The sequence below is a fragment of the Petromyzon marinus genome, chromosome 8 (assembly GCF_048934315.1).
Source record: "Petromyzon marinus isolate PM22_M1 ecotype Great Lakes invasive population chromosome 8, UKy_Petmar_22M1.pri1.0, whole genome shotgun sequence".
In the NCBI taxonomy this organism is placed as follows: Eukaryota; Metazoa; Chordata; class Hyperoartia; order Petromyzontiformes; family Petromyzontidae; genus Petromyzon; species Petromyzon marinus.
Window position 1 is genome coordinate 21,155,294 of NC_133674.1, and position 17,931 is coordinate 21,173,224.

At 48.0% G+C, this 17,931-nt stretch overlaps 1 protein-coding gene across 2 annotated transcripts in view; it reads left to right on the top strand.

Annotated features, from left to right (window-relative positions):
* Nucleotides 1-17,931, top strand: part of LOC116940373 (bifunctional heparan sulfate N-deacetylase/N-sulfotransferase 2-like) — a 204,927-nt gene that overhangs the window by 79,750 nt on the left and 107,246 nt on the right. The window lies entirely within an intron of this gene.

Genomic DNA, 17,931 nt, shown 5'->3' on the forward strand with positions numbered 1-17,931 from the left:
CCTCTCCCATGATCCTGTGATGCAACAATCCTGTGATGCAACAATCCACCCAGCACTTGCACCACGAGCTGATTTCATCGCTCCATCTCCCCTGGTGGATGCTCACCCTCATGTGTGCTCTTTCAATAAAAACCAGTCGCAATAATGCAACAACAGTGAATCAAATTGTTTTCGTCTCTAAATGTAATCGCATCTCAAGATGATCTCCAACAATGGAAGGACAATGCGGCAAGGGTATGGTGGGGGGCTGGAGTGTGGGGGGGGGGGTGGCACATAGGAGAGGAGGATGACTCTTCTGGGGCCCAGCACCAATAGTGACTAATACGATAATTATAATTAATTATTGGTACAGGAATGTGGGAATAATTTTGAAGACGTAAGTTCAAGTAGTCATAAGGACCCTTGTCGAGTGAAGGATGTTAATTCACTGGCCACGGCACCACCTTCCCTTCCGCTGTCCCGTAAGTTGCTATGCCCTTACTGTGTGTATAAAATAGGTTTTCCTCGCTTTATACGGGTTCGGTTTGTGCGATTTCGCGTATTATCGACTCACTTTTTTCTAACCCAAATTCGCTATGTGCGGTTTGGATTCACTCAAATGGGAAAACATTGTGTACTGCACTGTATGCGCTACTCGGCAGGCATCTGTCTCCTCGTGCGGTGCGTTGTGGGTTGAGTGACCATGCGGTCCATGCCATGCGCTTTGTGGGCCCGTTTTTAAACGCATCTACCGCAAACTTTGTTTCTGATCACACAGAGGATGGGCTTGCTCCAGACCCATACTTCACACAGACACAATCTCACCCACTCAAGCACCGAACCCGCTCTCCAGTCAGAGCGACCGTGGCACACTGGGGGTGCTGAATGTTTGCGGGGGCGCAGTCGTTGAGGCGTCCTTTGAAACCTCTACCCGAAGCTTATGCAGAAAAATAGAAAATAATAATAAGGTGCAATAAACCAACAGCAAACGTGAAAATAGATTCGAGAGCTATGGCACGCCTTCCATGTCTGTGTTTTACGGTTTTAATAAAATATAACACAATATGACCGCACGTGGGGCTGACAACAGACAGGTGCTGGAGGCGATGTTCTACTTTAGCTCATTCCACATGGAGGAGGACGGGGGGAGGGGGTGCCTTCACCCAGCGGTGGATTGAGCATGGCTGGTGATGAATTTGATGGTGGTCGTGATGGGGCTTGCGGCATTGGCTGCAGGTGATGTTCCACTTGAGTCGCTTATTTCGCCTGGCCGACGATACGGATTAATCATGTCCCTTAGTTAATTATTTACGTGTCCATGAGAGTCATACTGAGCTGGAGGACTCTTTTTCAGGAGGGTCCTGCCGCTGCTGCTATGTTGAATTTTTATTTCAAGATGTTTTCAACTCATCGATGATGGGCTTATTGTAAATGTGTGGGAGGAAGCAGGCGGCAACACTCTATCCCCTTAAAGATGAAAACAGGTGGTGATTAGCCAGCGTATGGCATCTCTTCGACGGCCACGGGAAGGGAGTTTCACAACACCTGGCGAGCCAGCATATGGCATCTTTTCGACAGCGACGGGAAGAGAGTTTCACAACACCTGGCGAGCCAGCGTATGGCATCTCTTCGACGGCCACGGGAAGGGAGTTTCACAACACCTGGCGAGCCAGCGTATGGCATCTTTTCGACGGCCACGGGAAGGGAGTTTCACAACACCTGGCGAGCCAGCGTATGGCATCTCTTCGACGGCCACGGGAAGGGAGTTTCACAACACCTGGCCAGCCAGCGTATGGCATCTCTTCGATGGCCACGCGAAGGGAGTTTCACAACAGGAGTGAGGCGATCCAACAACCCTTGTTTCTGCCTCCACAGTGCTGATTAAAGGCATGCGCCAACTTGACGATTAAGGTTGATGGCAATGATCACGTTGATTGTGTTTAACGAGGTAAGCACTCAAGGGACCAGGGATAGCCTCTGCCAGGGGGGAATGATTATTGCTAGCACGCAATGACCTCTTGCGAATGACGTCACAAGATCTTGAACGTCCACTGTGAAGCAAACGGCGCCTCGCGGTCGTATTCCGGTTATTTGACCGGCAGTCATAATCAGGGCTGTCGCTGGATTCGAACCATGAGCCATGAGCCTCTGCAACCTCCCTAATGGTGGTAGTGAGGGTGACGATTGGCGACAGAGGCTCAAGCGATGTTCCATTTCACCAGACGCTCATTACACATCTCTGTCAGCTTGTAGAATCCTTCACCTAGTAGTGTATTAATCAAGGCTGATGATAGTGATGGGGGAGCTGGTGGCGCGGCCTGCACGGCATGTTCCACTTGATCAGCGTATTGCAGACGAGCGCCGACTTCCCGCGTCTCCCGCAGGCCTTTGTTAGCATTACGAGGCAGGCTGTGAAACTCACTCTTCAAATTCTGATGGCTTCTTGTATCAAACGCCATATTTCTGTCCTCATAGATTTACAATGCGTCTCTGGCCAAGCCTGTTGATATGCACGGCAGTGCTGCTGTTGCTTTGCCAAACTGATAATCTCTAGATGTGTGCGAGAGCGGTCAGTAATGTAGAAGCCCCCACTGAATGTGCTGTATATAGGCAAAGTGCGGTCGTGCGTGTGGGGAGCGGTGGTGCAGTGGTCAGCGCGCTGCGCAACGAATCCGGTGACACCAAGTACGATTCCCGATCGCGGCCAAACGCATCGGTGACGAATGTCTGAACCGGTCCTGAGCCACCTCTAAGTCGACTCGGCATTAATCTAATTTATATTCATGAAGCGCCGTCTTCACTGAAGGCGATTATCATAGCTGACTGAACGATGACCGAATGGGATGATGTAGATGGCAGGTGCGTGCTACAAGGATTAAGGAACGAGTGACAGAGATCGCCGGGTAATTAGGGATCACGAAAGGGCTATAGGGGTGGGACGGGAAGGAGTGGAGGGGCGAGGGGAGTGAAGAGGGAGGGAATGGGCAATGGAGAAGAGGCGAGGCTTTGAGAGAGGGACGGGAGAAGCTTGAGGAAGGGAGCTACTTCATGAGGACCTTTGGCGATGTGTATTAAACATCATCGTTGGGGAGACAAAGGCGGCCGTGGTGGTGCTGGCCACACACTACCCCCTCCGTGTGCCGTCCCGGCCTTCATAAGTTCTCGCAAACAACGCTTGCCCCAACAGCCTGTTAAAGGGTGCGCGGCGGGGGTAGCGTCTTTGTCTTTGTGTGTGTACGTGCATGCGTGTTTGTGCATCTGTGCTTATCTGTGCATGTGTGAGCGTGTATGTGCAACCGTCTTTGTGTGTGTTGGGAGTCTGCTGCAGTCTCAACTCCGAATCAGCCGAGCGGCGTTATCTTTTCATCAGCTGCATAACGCTCTCTGGAAGCTACCTTGACATATCGCCCCACGCAAAGGTTCAGGTCTTCTCGGCCACAGTTATGCCCTCCTTATACTTACGAAATGTGGAGTCCTTTAAATAGACATCTGCGCCGGCTTGAAACATTCAGGCCGGCCAACCTACGATCCATCCTGGGTTTAACCAGACTGGATCGTGTAATGAGTTCACAGATTCTTGAAAGATATGGAGACAGTCCCATCAGTGATCTCCTCCAGCAGACGAGGATGCGTTGGCTGGATCATGTAGCCCACATACCCAGCCACCGCATGGCCAACGCAGTTTATGTTTGCCCAGATAGAGGGGGCTAACTTAACTCGGCTAGGGAAGAGATAAACTAATGTGGTACAAAACGATGTGGAGCTAATTGGATTCTCCAGTGACTGGTACCAGCGGTGTAAAGATCGCCCTCAGTGCAGGAGGCTTGTGAATGATGCTACTGCGCAGTTAGAGGCAGTCGCCCTCCAACAACTACAGCGGAGGGCAGAGGAGCGATGCTCACAACAATGGGACCTGGGTTTGTCCCGTGCCCTCCTGTCAGCGAGCCTTTCGACACTTCACCTCCAATAAGCACGGTTGGCTATGTACGGTGCGAAAAAGTTCAAAATGTACATACATTCACGTGGCCTCAAAAGTGTACCTAGCCTGGCATAATCGCGGTGGTGACGTCACAGGCACTTAGTGGCGAACGGCGGTTTTGTGTGTGGTGCTGGCCACGCACCTCCTCGTGTGCCCTGTAGGCCTTCATTCGGTGCTTGCTCACAGCACTTTCTCCAACGGTCCGTTAAAGGCTCTACAGGGATGTTAAAAGTGTGAGCGCGTGTGTGCGTGTGAATTCAGTCGTATGATGTCGAGTATAAATGGACATGTATCGTTGTAATTGAAAATTCCACTGCGCTATTACTCTGCTGTTAAAGCATTTTAAAATCGACTTTTAAAAGAGACTTCATTGTGTGCTTTGTGTTAATACGGACATCGTAACAGCCCATGTACAGTTGACGGTGAGGTGTGATAGATAATATGTGTACCTGGTTGGTCGTGTGACAAGGTGTGGGATCTTCTTTGGTTCTTTCGGTAAAGTCACGTAGAATGAGAATAAAATAATAAATTGATAAAATAAAATAACACAATAATATTCTCACGACGTTTCGGCCACAACACAAGCGGCCTTCATCAGGTGAAGGGACGAGACTGTCTGGTAGGACAGCGCTGGAGTGAAAAAAAGCCATGCTCAGATCACGACCTTTAAGCTGTGTCAGAAGAAACAAAGCGCCTTGACAAAGGAATTAGCATATAATTTAGCATTGAGATGGCCGAGTGATTAGCTTGTGACTGGTCACAGAAATGGCTATGTTAAAGTTAAAGCATACACATCCGCAGAGGCACCCCTTGACAAAGGAATAGAATTTAGCATTGAAATAGCTAAGTTAAAGCATACACATCCGCAGAGGCACCCCTTGACAAAGGAATTATCATAGAATTTAGCATTGAAATAGCTGAGTGATTAGCTTGTAACTGGTCACAGAAATAGCTATGTTAAAGTCAGAGCATACACATTCACCGAGGCACCTAGTACAAATCAAACAGGAGAATTTAGCATTGAAATAACTAGGTGAATTTAGCATTGAAATAACTGAGTGATTAGCTAGTGACTGGTCACAGAAATGGCTATGTTGAAGTCAAGGCCTACACATCTGAGCTATTCACAGTAACTGGGTATACAATACAATGTATAATGAATACTAAATAGTGAACCAATAAAAAACTAAAATATAAATTACCTTAATGTTATCAATAAACTCTATATTCTCCAATCAGCTAAGCTACCAACAATAAGTCGTTATATATCACAATGCTATATGGCGAAAAAATGGGTGGATTCTTACTCTCAACTTTAGCAGCACGGATAGCTATGGGCCCCGTTCAGACGGACGAGTTCATCTAAGGTCGGAACAGAGGAGGGGGAGAGAGACAGCTGCGAGGCGCTATTATACTCCATTTTGTAAACCATACCATTAACCGTGGTGTGAGAGGTATTAAGAGTCAATGCTGGCGAAAGAGCTGCGGTCTGAAGGTCATCGTAAAATACAATTAATTAAGAACGGAAATGGTTTAAAACATCTTTCCAATGGTTACTAAGCCAGAATCCATCTTCTTGGTTGAAATTGTCTCTGTGCTTATATATGTGAATGGCCTCATGAACGAATCTCTCATGGTAGCCGGTTGGTTTGCAAAGGACCTCCGTCTTGGAGAAGTCAATGTCATGTCAGCCCACTGAATTATAACAGTGATCTGCCACGGCAGAGGAGTTCGTCCTACCGTGTTTCAAGTCTGCTTTATGTTCACGGATGCGGTCCGAGATATGTCGTTTGGTTTCTCCAATGTAGCTACTACCACAGAGGCACTTTAGTTTGTAAACGCCCGGGTACTGTATGTCTGGAACAGCATCTTTTACAGATGGAACTAGATCACGGATTTTATGTATTGTGTTGAATCGGACCTGGATCTTGTGTTTATTCAGGATTTTTCGAGATCTTTTTTTTAGTGACCCCTGCAATGTAGGGTAAGGTGATGGTTTTGAGTGGCTCCACAAGAGAATCATTCTTCATGACTGGAGTGATGGCTTTGCGGATTGTGTAGTCGGAGTAACCATTAGCCCTGAGAGCCTGGTGTACGTGCTTGAGTTCACTGGTATTGTGTTCCTGGTCGGAAATGCATTGGGCTCTATGGTATAGAGTCTTGATGAGGGAGTTCTTCTGGGATGGATGGTGGTGGGAATCCGGTTTCAAGTAAGCATCTGTATGGGTGGCTTTCCTGTAGACAGAGTGGCTCATTGAACCATCATATCTCCTTTTAATTAAGACATCCAAAAAGGGTAGTTTGCCATCTTTTTCGACCTCCATGGTAAATCTGATGGCTGGGTGTATGGAATTGATGTGGTCACGGAATTGGTCTAGAGCAGGCTGGCCATGTGGCCAGATGACAAAGGTGTCATCCACGTATCTCTTCTATAAGGTCGGGCGTAGAGTGGCAGTTTGGATGGCGTCAGTTTCAAATTTTTCCATGAATACGTTGGCTACAACCGGAGATAGGGGGAGCCCATTGGGGTGCCCTCAGTTTGTTTGTAGAAAGTTCCATTCCAGGTGAAGTATGTGTTGGTTAAGCAATGTCTCACCAGGGGGGATACATCAGTGTGCAGTCCTTGATGAACCAGGTCTTCAATGATAGCGATGGTGTCAGGTACCGGGACTTTGGTGAACAAGGACACCACATCAAAACTGACAAGCAGGTCGTCTGGGGACAGGGAAATGCCTTTGATTGTCGATACCAGGTGAGTAGAATTTAGTACCGCAGTGGTGGTTTTTCCAGTGAAAGGTCGCAGTATATCAGCAAGAAAACGTGCCAGTTTATAGGTGGGGGAGTTGATAGTAGAGACGATGGGACGAAGGGGTGTATCTTCTTTGTGTATCTTTGGAAGGCGACCACATCAATTCCATACGCCCAGCCATCAGATTTACCATGGAGGTCGAAAAAGATGGCAAACTACCCTTTTTGGATGTCTTAATTAAAAGGAGACATGATGGTTCAATGAGCCCCTCTGTCTACAGGAAAGCCACTCATACAGATGCTTACTTGAAACCGGATTCCCACCACCATCCATCCCAGAAGAACTCCCTCATCAAGACTCTATACCATAGAGCCCGATGCATTTCCGACCAGGAACACATTACCAGTGAACTCAAGCACGTACACCAGGCTCTCAGAGCTAATGGTTACTCCGACTACACAATCCGCAAAGCCATCACTCCAGTCATGAAGAAGGATTCTCTTGTGGAGCCACTCAAAACCATCACCTTACCCTACATTGCAGGGGTCACTAAAAAAAAGATCTCCAAAATCCTGAATAAACACAAGATCCAGGTCCGATTCAACACAATACATAAAATCCGTGATCTAGTTCCATCTGTAAAAGATGCTTTTCCAGACATACAGTACCCGGGCGTTTACAAACTAAAGTGCCTCTGTGGTAGTAGCTACATTGGAGAAACCAAACGACATATCTCGGACCGCATCCGCGAACATAAAGCAGACTTGAAACACGGCAGGACGAACTCCTCTGCCGTGGCAGATCACTGTTATATTTCAGTGGGCTCACATGACATTGACTTCTCCAAGACGGAGGTTCTTTGCAAACCAACCTGCTACCATGAGAGATTCGTTCATGAAGCCATTCACATATACAAGCACAGAGACAATTTCAACCGAGAAGATGGATTCTGGCTTAGTAACTATTGGAAATATGTTTTAAACCATTTCCGTTCTTAATTAATTGTATTTTACGATGACCTTCAGACCGCAGCTCTTTCGCCAGCATTGACTCTTAATACCTCTCACACCACGGTTAATGGTATAGTTTACAACATGGAGTATAATAGCGCCTCGCAGCTGTCTCTCTCCCCCTCCTCTGTTCCGACCTTGGATGAACTCGTCCGTCTGAACGGGGCCCGTAGCTATCCGTGTTGCTAAAGTTGAGGGTAAGAATCCACCCATTTTTTCGCCATATAGCATTGTGATATATAACGACTTATTGTTGGTAGCTTAGCTGATTGGAGAATATAGAGTTTATTGATAACATTAAGGTAATTTATATTTTAGTTTTTTATTGGTTCACTATATAGTATTCATTATAAATTGTATTGTATACCCAGTTACTGTGAATAGCTCAGATGTGTAGGCCTTGACTTCAACATAGCCATTTCTGTGACCAGTCAATAGCTAATCACTCAGTTATTTCAATGCTAAATTCGCCTAGTTATTTCAATGCTAAATTCTCCTGTTTGATTTGTACTAGGTGCCTCGGTGAATGTGTATGCTCTGACTTTAACATAGCTATTTCTGTGACCAGTTACAAGCTAATCACTCAGCTATTTCAATGCTAAATTCTATGCTAATTCCTTTGTCAAGGGGTGCCTCTGCGGATGTGTATGCTTTAACTTAGCTATTTCAATGCTAAATTATATGCTAATTCCTTTGTCAAGGGGTGCCTCTCCGGATGTGTTTACTTTAACCTTAACATAGCAATTTCTGTGACCAGTCACAAGCTAATCACTCGGCCATTTCAATGCTAAATTATATGCTAATTCCTTTGTCAAGGCGATTTGTTTCTTCTGACACAGCTTAAAGGTCGTGATCTGAGCATGGCTTTTTTCACTCCAGCGCTGTCCTACCAGACAGTCTCGTCCCTTCACCTGATGAAGGCCGCTTGTGTTGTGGCCGAAACGTCGTGAGAATATTATTGTGTTATTTTATTTTATCAATTTATTATTTTATTGTCATTCTACGTTGCTTTACCGAAAGAACCAAAGAAGATGAATCCTTGCAGTCACGAAAGCTTTAAATAGAAAAGGTGTGGGATGTGGGGAGCGGTAGTGTAAGTTTTTAGCGTAGTGCGAAACAATTTGGACGTCTCGAGTTCGATTTCCGCTCAGGGCCAATACAAGTGGAGAATATCTGAACCGGTCCTGGGCCTCCCCTAGGTCGACTCAGCCTCAAATTAGTACCTGGTGTAGCGTGTGAACATCAGCACTGTGGAGACAAAGGCGCGGTCCAGGTGCTGGCCACCTCGTGTGCCGTGCCGGACTTCATCGGTGCTTGCTAGAATAGCACCACGTGCCCCCATATACTGCTAAGGCTATTCGGATGATATTTGGCTTTGTAGTGCGTGGTGTTGGCAGTGGGTGTTAGGTGGTAATGTGGTGATTCTTAATAGGGCTTTATTATGATGCATCGACTCATTTATTACAATCGATTGTTATGCTTAGAAAACATGTGCGAAATTGTGTGTATGTAATTTGAATGTATTAATCATAAATACAAATTGTATGCCGAAATTACACGAGGGCTATTGAAACACATTCTATAGAACGAAAATACACAAACATTGGGGTAAACAGTACAAACAACACAGTACAGAAACATCTATTTCTTTTAAATCATGACCTGAATTGTGACGATGCGTTAACTCGCCGGATGGGTGATTTGCTACCTGCCTAATAATGACCGGTTATGCAACATACAGGTGCATGGTTGTAAATTATAATTGGGCAGGCGTCGTGTTGCAAAACATGATTCTGGATTGGCCCAATATTCGCATTTCTCTTGGGTGAGTCGGTGGGTCAGTGGGTGGGTGGGTTTTGGACGCACGGTCGGCTGCATGAGTGATTGGACAGTTGCGTGGCCTAATGTGTGGGTGGCTGTTTTGCTGGCTGACTGGCTGACTGGGTGGCTGGCTGGGTAGCTGAGCGGTTGATGGTGGGTACATGTAGTCGGAGTGGCAGGAGGTGTGGCATACGGGAAACGGGGCGAATATATGGTTGGCACCGGCATGTGAACGCTCATATAGCCAAGCCTCCGGTTATAACTGCTCTCTGCGAGCCATCACGCATGTGGGCAGCGAGCCGTCAGCGCTCCTCTGTCCGGCACAGATCGGTGGGTGGGCGGGCCACATTATCGTCAGCCGACAATCTCCTGACAGGGGGACGCAAGCTGGGCCCGAGACAGCCGCACTCTCGCGAGCGTGGCCCCGAGGGGTGATGCTGCAGAGCGCCCTGGGACCCCCACACCACCCTGCCTCGTGTTCTGCGCTGATGAGAAACCCCGCGGAGCGGCGAGAGTGCCCCCGTTAACGCGGCCGTCCCTATTTGTGGGTGCGAGCAGACGAATAAAGGCGTAATTAAATTAGACAGTTGGTTCTAGTTAACGTTAAATAACTCTTGTGCGAGCTTTGTAGTGGAAAATCTTCGCGGGCCGGATGAGTGTGAAGTGTTTGATTTATGCCCTGGGATTCTGCAGAGGTTGGACAGCAACGTCGTTGATGACCGGAATATTAATCGGAGTTTGCCAATATATATTTTAATTCGTTTATAGGGATATAACGGAAATAATACATGGGAACAAATCATAGATACAATTTCATTTTCATTCAAAAGTCTCCACACGTCTCCCACCAATCTCGTCTAAAATCTTTCGACATTCTCCACTTTGAGATACGGAGCCATCGCTTTCACAATATTCAATCGCACGTTGAGAAGGAAGCAAAGACGGTCGTTAGAAATCAGTGGGATATCGATACACGGATCGCCCTGTTTAATCCAATACAATTACAGAATTGAACTCAACACATCCGTCAATAACACTGCGACCTTAAAAATAAAAATAGAATCGGCTACGTTCCAGGCAACGTCCCTTCTGCATAGCACGTCAACATAGAGACCAAACGAGAGAGAGAGAGAGAGTGGATGACACTTGGCGCCTGCGCATGAGACCACGGGGCCTCATAGAAATCCCATTTTAAATGTCTTTCGAAATTAATGTTTTAAATTAGCCTACGCATAGTTAGCTATTTTATCCAGCAGTGACGCACCGAGGCTGTGTGTCTCACGGGGCCCGACACCACCAGTTTTGAGCTTTATTAATACGAAAAAAGCCTTTAAAGTTGTTGTCCACTGCGCCATTATAGCACTGCAGTGACATCACTTAAAAGCGTCATTGTATAATGTGTCAGAACACCTTGGGTAAAATAACGGCTGAGAAGTCCAAGTGAAGAGGGGGGAGATACATCGGATTCACCGAGATGCAAGCGACAGTGGTTCGGAATTATTGCTCGCATCGCGCCTGCGGAGTCATGAGCCCAGCTGACAAGTAACAGAAACGTGCAGTCGCGACCGAAGAGTGCTCGCGATAAGGGGCACTAAAGTCCAATCTCTCGCTAACGTCAGCCTCCTGTGACCCTGCCACCCAATCCCACCTGCCGCCTGCACTTACCTGTTGCCCCAACTAACCTGTCACCAACACTCACCGAGACTCACCTGTCACCCAATCTCACCTGTCACCAACACTCACCTACACTCACCTGTCACCAACACTCACCCACACTCACCTGTCACCCAATCTCACCTGTCGCCAACACTCACCTACACTCACCCACACTCACCTGTCACCAACACTCACCTGTCACCAACTCTCGCCAACACTCACCTGTTACCAACACTCACCTACACTCCCCTGTCACCAAAATTCACCTACACTCACCTGCCACCTATACTCATCTATCACCTACACTCACCTGTCACCCTTCACCTACACCACTCCATCTTACCTGTCACCTGCACCACTAACCAGCACACAAACTCGTCTTCTACACCACCTCCTGTCATCCCCGCAGCTCCCTGTACTGTCAGGCGACCGCGCCGTGATGCATGAAATGAGTCACCCTGACTCGCCTCGTGTCACACAGCCATCTGGGAGCAAGGCAGTCGTGTGCAGTCGTGGCGCAGATATCGAGTGTGCAGGCGGTTCAACTGCACCGACCGGGGGCCAGAGGGGGGGGGGGGCGGTTGCCGAATTACGCAGATCGAAGAAACATTGGGATGGGGAGGGGGTGCCCATTGCCCATACCAACCACGCTAGGCCACTGGATGGGCAGCGTGGCACACAATTATATAAGGGGAGGGGGTGGGCGTGTGGCAGCCCTGTGTAGGTGAGAGCTTGACCCTTCATACGAGGGGTAGGGGGTAAGACAAACACTCAGTGTGGAGAACACGAAACGGTCAATGTTAAATACGTTTAAACGGATAAATAGTAATCTTAATATTGATATGTATGGGGTTCTTAAACGTCTCAGCAACTCAAAGTGCCTCATATTCCATCTCATCTCAAACAGGTTTTTATACTTCCAATTCGGACCTTGCCGTCGACACACAATGGCCTACATCTGGAATGCGCACCGTGAATCAGACGGCATTCTGGTTCACGCCTCCCCAGCCCACCCCCCCAGCACTATGGGGCTGAGGGGGGGGCTGGGGGGGTCCATGGTGGTGGTGGGGGGCATGACGCTCGCGACTCTCGCGAGTCCAATTTCGAGTCTCACCCCGAGTGCTCGCCGCTCTGTGATGTTCAGAGGGCGTTTGAATGAAGTCATTTTAATGAAAATGTGTTTTTTAATCTTCATTCTAGCGAGGGGAAACAGCTGTAATGAGGCAATTCCCCTCATTCCGTGTACGCTGCCTCGCTCTCGACCGGCGGACGCGGAGAACGTCGCTGGCTGGGGCCGTCCGAATGTCGCGCACACGAGGGGTGGTCAACATTGAATTCCCCCCTCCCCCGGAGTTTCATGACGATTCCTGGGGAAACTTTGTTGAATTAGCCCCCTTCATGATGTCATACGGAAATCAAACTTTGTTATTCATTGTGCTCAGCTTGCGCGCCAGCTGGTGTGAGTTGGATGGGGCTGGGTCAGGAGGAAGAGCAGCTGGCTCCTTGATTGCACTTTAACTCAGAACAAAAAATGCAAGCCACCCCTTGGCTGAGAACTGGTCTCCCGCATCCTGCGGTGTTAGAATTTCTTGCGGTATGCGGTGGGGGGGAGGGCACACTTTATTTATTGTTTTGTCTAAGCGAGGTGCGAGTCGTCCGAGCCGTTACTAAATAACAATACGGACCGGGGCCTGTGGTTTAATGTCGGCTCTGGTTGTGTGAAAATTTCCCCATTGGGAGGGCAGTTAAGGCCACCGTTGGATGTTTTAATCTCCAGCTATCTTTGTGTCATTTCAAGATGACAATGCGTAGCCTCCCAGAGCATTGCCGCTCGGGCTCATGCAAGGCCACGCTCTGCGGCCTCGTGTGGGTGCATCCAATGCGCGCGCGCGCGCTCACTCGCAATTCGCCGCGCGCGTGCGATGCTGAGCACCACGACGCTCAAGAATGTTAGTCCACAGATTTGTATGCTGGGATTGGCTGCTGCTGCTCGTCGTTGTGGTGCTGCTGCTTGTAGTATTGTGTAGTGCTGCTGCTAGTGCTGGTGGTACTGCTAGTGGCACTGTTGCCGCTCGTGGTGGTGTTGCTGCTTGTAGTACTGCTGATACCGATGGTACTACTGCTGTTACTAGTGGGCACTGCTGCTGCTATTACTGCTGATGCTATTGGTGCTGCTGCCTATGGTGGTGATTATGCTGCTGGCAGTGGTGTTGCTGCTGATGCTACTACTGCTAGTGGTGGCAGTAGCACTGCTGCTGCTTGTGGTAGTGATACTGCAGCTGCTCGTGGTGGTGGTGGTGATATTGTTCTGCTAATGGCACTGCTGCTGCAACTCGTGGTGCAGCTGCTGCTAGTGGTACTGTTGATGATAGTGCTGCTGATGCTAGAGGTGGTGCTGCTGCTGGTGAATATGCTGCGACTCGTGGCGGTGATGCTTTTGCTGCTAGTGGTGGATATGACGCTCCCCTTCCGTAATTTAACACTTCTCTGTTGACTTCTTTCTACAAATAATCTTTGAGCATGGAAGTCAGTCGTTTGGAAACATACGGTGCTATTAAATGGCAGGCTGTCGGGAGAAGAAAATGAAACTGATACGGTGAAAATAATTAAGAGAGTCGCGCGCAATCGAATGTAATACTTGTGTAAAATATAGTGTAATGAGATTGAGATCTGTACAATGTTGGAAATCGAGCTCAGATACTCGTGATGGAGGAGTCTGGTTACGGATGCTCCTTGCAGCAGCCGCACGAGGAGCAGCTGACAACCGCCTTGAGATGCACGCTCGTCACTTGTGACGTGCGTTGTGTGTATATGTGTACTGTATATTATATAAGTGGGCTGTACAGTATATATGTGTGAAGATATATTTTTTATGGGTAGCGATGGCACAGCGGTTAGCGTGCTGTGCTACGAACCCCGGCGATCTGATTTCAATATCCGCTCCTGGCCAAAATCGGTGACGAATCAACTGGGTCGGTCTTAGCCTCCCCCTATATACTGCACATCTACTCAGCCTTAAATGAATACCAGGTACTGTGTAAACATCAGCATTGGAGAGACAATGGCGGCTGGCCGGGCGTCGGTATATTGAGCACCCCCTCGTGTTCCATGCCGGCCCTAATAGGTGCTCGCTTAGCGTACTTGCCCCTACAATCTGTAAAGGCTATACTGGGGATCTTTGTGTATATTTAGATTTTTTCTCACTGAATTCCATCCATGAGGGTGATGTTGCACCTCTCCCTATCTTGTTACTGTGGTGTCCACGGCGCTCACTCGCGGCTGGACTGCGCATCCCATGTCAGTCAGGGTAGAGCAGAAAATGAGCAATTTATCTCTTTCGTACTATTCCTCTATCACCGCCACCACCACCGCCCCCTTCTTCCCGATAAGTCTTCAAGGTGGTGCTCCTCCATTGGCACTTGTTACCGTTGATTGAAAGAGACTCTGCGATCGCGGTGCGGCTGTTATGTGGAGCAGACTGTAAATGTATTTCCATTCCCATTTTTACAATGCAATGCGAGATGCCTGATGAAAATCAAAGACAACCCGATCGCTTTATTTTCGGTCGGGCGACAGCTCGTTGAGATAAAAAAACACCGTCTCTGTCTCTTTCGCAGGGGAGACCTGGCTGACTGATAGCCTCCTTTGTTGCGCGTTGCAACCACGCGGTTGGGAATATTAACACGATCCACAGGCGAAACAGAGAAGATCATATCGGCTCTGACGTATTTGCAACAAACGACCCGCGCCGTAGCCACAATTTACCTAACTTTGAATAAGCGTACAAAAAATATCTTCATTTTAATGTATTTGTCACGTAGCCGATAGCAGATTGTCAAGTTTAATTATGTGGTCCGTAAGCAATGTAGTGAATTGACCAAGTTGAGCAGCGTGGTTGGCATCATGTGCCCTTGGTCAAGGATATAAATGGGGGGGGGGGGGTGGGCTGCACTATTCTCCGTTCCACCCCATCCTCGCCCTCTTTGTAGCCCGGCACCTGAGTCACTCCTGCCCATGCGGTTCTGTGCAGTTACACAGCCTGCACGCTGGAGCGAGTAACATTGCGGTAGCCTTGATGGGTCAAGCAAGCACAACAGTGATAACAATGCTCCCATGGAAGCGAGCCTCCATGAACAGCAGCGAGTATGGGACACAGATGGAATGAGATCACTAAATATAGGATGTGGGCGGGGAGGTGGGGGCTGGGGGCACCCATGTGTACATTCTCGGTGTCACACTTCACGAGTGGATCTTCTTCGTTTGACTGATGTTGATGTAGAGCAACAATTATAATTCTACATCGAGGCGGTTGAACCAGATCATTGTCAGGGGTATGACGGAGTGATGAATCATTGCTGTAATGATTCCTCCTGATTCTTATTTGTGAATGTGGAACTGAGTCGTGATACGTTCCATGGTTGGTGACCGCAGTCGCACACTGACCAGAGTTTTTTTTAATTTCCGTTTGCGCATCAACATCCAAATCTGCGCCACGGTTCATGCAAATGTGGTTTAGAGTTGCTGCTTCCCATACGCCTCGTGGAAGATCGACGCCTGGGAACTTCTCTGTCGGGTTTTTCAGGAGGTGTTTGGGACTTTTTTTACGAATTCCATTTGGCTTTCAAAACATCATAAGGGCTAAAGTTACACTCTTGAAGTTTGAGCGCGTGGGTCGAAAAGGGGCTTGCGGGACGTCAAGCAGATGAGACTGTAAGAGAGATCATGCAAATGCTGTGTAAGCTGTCAGAAGGAGTGATGGCGAGCTGCGCTAACTGCCACGATGGCCTCTTAATGCTGAATGTGGTGGGTCTCTAGCCACACCCTGAGCAGCTCCCTTTGAATGGGGGGGCGGGGGAGAAACTTACAGTGGCGGTGGAGAAGGGGACTTTTGTTCATGAGGGGGGCACAATCTCACCCGGTCTTCCGCAGGGAATCACCGCTGCCTGCAAATGCAGTGAGCGACGAGTGCGCTCTGACCACTCAAACACTCCACCACCACTCAAACACTCAACCACCATCCACCACCCCACCACTCAAACACTCCACTACCACTCAACCACTCAAACACTCCACCACCACTTAACCACTCAAACACTCAACCACCATCCACCACCCTACCCCTCAAACACTCAAACACTCAACCACCATTCACCACCCCACCACTCAAACACTCCACCACCACTCAACCACTCAAACACTCAACCACCATCCACCACCCCACCACTCAAACACTCCACCACCACTTAACCACTCAAACACTCCACCACCACTTAACCACTCAAACATTCCACCACCACTTAACCACTCAAACACTCAACCACCATCCACCACCCCACCACTCAAACACTCCACCACCACTCAACCACTCAACCACCATCCACCACCACTTAACCACTCAAACACTCCACCACCACTTAACCACTCAAACACTCCACCACCACTTAACCACTCAAACACTCAACCACCATCCACCACCCCACCACTCAGACACTCAACCACCATCCACCACCACTTAACCAACCACCATCCACCACCCCACCACTCAAACACTCAACCACCATCCACCACCACACCACTCAGACACTCTCTCACTCCATCACTCTGACGCTTAACGCAATGCATATCCTAGGTTCTTTCACCTTATTTTTGCATTTGGATAAAAAAAATAAGGAATGCAAAAACAGGACAATTATTTACTTAACTGAGTTTATTTTAAACAATACCGTTACGGACTTTTAATGAAAAACTTGTGAACCAGGTTTCAAGACTCATTAGGAATTATGGCAAGTTTATACTTTTTCTGCTTTTATTGCGTGTTGCGTACGCAGTACATTGTGGCAGGACAGCAGAAAAAAGAAGCAGATTCTATCTTCTTGGTACTTTCGGTAAAGTCACGTAGAATACGTAGAATACGTGACTTTACTGAAAGAACCAAGAAGATGAATCCCTGCAGTCACGAAAGCTTTAAATCGAAAAAGCAGAATCTAGTTCCATAAAGTAGCTTTCCTCATATAACAAAACTGCTTTGGCATTGTAAGGTTAAATTTACCCGGCTAATTGTTGGCTCACCACCAGAATGGATCATAGTACTTGGTGGATTGGCCCTCATGAGACTAGGGCAGTGGTTCTCAACCAGAGGTACGCAGACCGCTTGGTTGAGAAAAACTGGACTGGGGCTTCTCAACGCAACTGCATCAGTGGGGCATGTGCGTCACGGGGAAAGAGGAAGGTCATATGTGCAAACCTGTAATATGGATCATATGTGTGGTTTCCTTTCTCTGCTTTTTTTAAACACCAGTTTGAAACACTTGGGTCTCATCAGCAGTGTCAATTCTTACGATGAGTGCACGGTCCTGACAGTCAACATCGGGCAGTGAATATCCGCTAGATGAGCCTTTCTCAGTTCGGACCTCGGTGGACAATTTAGGGTCCAACACCTAATGGGGGTTGAGGCTGGACTAAAGGTTAATTTATATGACTCAAGGTTGCTCGACGTACTGCTAATGCTGCACCGAAAACGTTGGTTTTAAACAAAAATCGACAAAATCAATGGAAATCTTTACTTAAAGTGATGGCGCCTCTCTGTCGTACCTCAGCAATTCCAGCGTACACTTTACCACCTAGATTTCGTCTTTGATGAGCCCGTAAATGGTGCTGGTAAATTTGATGGTGATGATGATGCTGATGATGATTGCAGCTTGGCCTCTCGCTTTAACCATCCCACATTATTATATCAT